The sequence below is a fragment of the Arachis stenosperma genome, chromosome 6, assembly GCF_014773155.1.
Source record: "Arachis stenosperma cultivar V10309 chromosome 6, arast.V10309.gnm1.PFL2, whole genome shotgun sequence".
In the NCBI taxonomy this organism is placed as follows: domain Eukaryota; kingdom Viridiplantae; phylum Streptophyta; class Magnoliopsida; order Fabales; family Fabaceae; genus Arachis; species Arachis stenosperma.
In genome coordinates, this window is record NC_080382.1 from 10,675,869 (window position 1) to 10,679,118 (window position 3,250).

General features: G+C 37.9%; 1 non-coding gene across 1 annotated transcript; it reads right to left on the bottom strand.

Moving 5' to 3' along the window:
* Positions 1-2,282: 2,282 nt before the first annotated feature.
* On the bottom strand, positions 2,283-2,390 carry LOC130937997 (small nucleolar RNA R71). The gene has a single exon (XR_009069182.1). It is a non-coding gene; the product is annotated as a small nucleolar RNA R71 (small nucleolar RNA).
* Positions 2,391-3,250: the final 860 nt, after the last annotated feature.

The window sequence follows — 3,250 nt, forward strand, 5'->3', positions numbered from 1 at the left end:
TGACATACATAAGTATCTCTATCTTTATCTTTATGTTTTATTCATCATCTATACCCATTTGAGTCTGCCTGACTAAGATTTACAAGGTGACCATAGCTTGCTTCATAGCAACAATCTCCGTGGGATCGACCCTTACTCGCGTAAGGTTTATTACTTGGACGACCCAGTGCACTTGCTGGTTAGTTGTGCGAAGTTGTGTTTATGCCATGGTATTGAGCACCAAGTCTTTGGAGCCATTACCGGGGATTGTTTGTGTAAAAGTAGTGATCACAATTTCGTGCACCAAGTTTTTGGCGCCGTTGCCGGGGATTGTTTTGTGTATGGACAACTGACGGTTCATCTTGTTACTTAGATTAGGTATTTTCTTCAGAGTTCTTAAGAATGAATTCTAGTGTTTCATGATGATCTGTTGAAGTCTGGCTGGCTGTGAAGCCATGTCTAATCTTATTGGACCGAGGTTTCAACTGATCATCACAATAGCTTGTTGATTTCCATCAATCTTGCTATTGGAGCAATGATCTGCTAAGGCTTGGCTGGCCATTGGCCATGTCTAGTGTTTTGGACCGAAGCTTTCCTTGAAAGCTTGGCTGGCTGTGAAGCCATGTCTAATTCCTGGACCGAAGTCTTAGACTAGCATTGCAATGATTCCTGGAAATTCAAATTGAGAATTCTGAAACCTTTATTTTCTATTTTTATATAATTTTCGAAAAACTCAAAAAAAAAAAAAATTTCAAAATCATAAAACCAAAAAAATATTTTATGTTTCTTGTTTGAGTCTAGTGTCTAATTTTAAGTTTGGTGTCTTGTATGCATTGTTTATTTGATCTTGGTTCTATTTTCAAGTCAATAGTACAGGGAACTGAAGATTCAGAACATGCAACAGAGGAATTACACAGAAAAAGCTGGGCGTTCAAAACGCCCAGTGAAGAAGGACAGACTGGCGTTTAAACGCCAGCCAGGGTACCTGGTTGGGCGTTTAACGCCCAAAAAGGTAGCATTTTGGGCGTTAAACGCCAGAATGGATACCATTCTGGGCGTTTAACGCCAGGATGGCACAAGGGGGAAGATTTTGTTTTCAAAATCAATTTTTTTCAAGTTTTCAAAGTTTTTCAAAATCAAATCTTTTTCAAATCAAATCTTTTCAATCAAATGTTTTCAAAATTAATTTCTTTCCTTTTTCAAAGATACTTGCTAACAATTAATGATTTGATTGAACATTTCAAGTAAGTTGCCTTTTCTGTTGAGAAAGATTTAATGTTTGAATCATATCTTTTCTTGTTAGGCAAGTCATTAATTTTTAAAATCAAATCTTTTTAAAATTGTTTTTTTCAAATCATATCTTCTCAATCAACTCTTTTTAAAACCATAACTTTTCAATCAAATCTTTTTAATCACATCTTTTTCAAAATAGTTTTCAATCAAATCTTTTCTATTTCTAATTTCAAAATCTTTTTCAAAAATCACTTGATTTCTTTTCCACTCTTATTTTCGAAAATCAATTAGTGTTTTTCAAAATGTTTTCAAAATCTTTTATTTAATTTTCAAAAATTTCTTCCCCTCTTTTCACATCCTTCTATTTATGGAGTATCACTCCTCCTCAATGCACAATTCGAACTCTATTTGATTAAAGTTCGAATTCTTCTACTTCTTCTTTCTATTTTTTTTTCCTCTGACACCTCAAGGAATCTCTATACTGTGACATAGAGGATTCCATATTTTCTTGTTCTCTTCTCTTTCATATGAGCAGGAACAAAGACAAAGGCATTCTTGTTGAAGCTGACCCTGAACCTGAAAGGACCCTGAAGCAAAAACTAAGAGAAGCTAAGGCACAACTCTTTGTTGAGGACCTAACAGAAATCTTCAAAGAAGAAGAGCACATGGCAGCCGAAAACAACAACAATGCCAACAATGCAAGAAAGGTGCTGGGTGACTTTACTGCACCTACTCCCGATTTCTATGGGAGAAGCATCTCTATCCCTGCCATTAGAGCAAACAACTTTGAGCTTAAGCCTCAATTAGTTTCTCTAATGCAACAGAATTGCAAGTTCCATGGACTTCCATTGGAAGATCCTCATCAGTTTTTAGCTGAATTCTTGCAAATCTGTGACACAGTCAAGACTAATGGGGTTGACCCTGAGGTCTACAGACTAATGCTATTCCCTTTTGCTGTAAGAGACAGAGCTAGGACATGGTTGGACTCACAACCTAAAGAAAGCCTGGACTCTTGGGAAAAGCTAGTCAATGCCTTCTTGGCAAAGTTCTTTCCACCTCAAAAATTGAGTAAGCTTAGAGTGGAAGTTCAAACCTTCAGATAGAAGGATGGAGAATCCCTCTATGAAGCTTGGGAAAGATACAAACAATTGATCAGAAAATGTCCTTCTGACATGCTTTCTGAATGGAGCATCATAGGTATTTTCTATGATGGTCTATCTGAACTGTCCAAGATGTCTTTGGATAGCTCTGCTGGAGGATCTCTTCATCTGAAGAAGACGCCTACAGAAGCTCAAGAGCTCATTGAAATGGTTGCAAATAACCAATTCATGTACACTTCTGAAAGGAATCCTGTGAACAATGGGACTAGTCAGAAGAAAGGAGTTCTTGAGATTGATGCTCTGAATGCCATATTGGCTCAGAATAAAATATTGACTCAACAAGTCAATATGATTTCTCAAAGTCTGTCTGGAATGCAAAATGCGCCAAGCAGTACTAAGGATGCTTCATCTGAAGAAGAAGCTTATGATCCTGAGAACCCTTCAATGGAAGAGGTGAATTACCTAGGAGAATCCTATGGAAACACCTATAATTCTTCATGGAGAAATCACCCAAATTTCTCATGGAAGAATCAAGAGAGACCTCAACAAGGTTTCAATAATAATAATGGTGGAAGAAACAGGTTTAGCAATGGCAAGCCCTTTCCATCATCTTCTCAGCAACAGACAGAGAATTCTAAGCAGAACCCATCTAACTTAGCAACCATGGTCTCTGATCTAATCAAAACCACTCAAAGTTTCATGACTGAAACAAGATCCTCCATTAGAAATTTGGAGGCACAAGTGGGACAGCTGAGCAAGAAAGTTACTGAACTCCCTCCAAGTACTCTTCCAAGCAATACAGAAGAAAACCCAAAAGGAGAGTGCAAGGCCATAAACATGGCCGAATTTGGAGAGGAAGGAGAAGCAGTGAACGCCACTGAGGAAGACCTCAATGGGCGTGCACTGACCTCCACTGAGTTCCCCAATGAGGAACCATG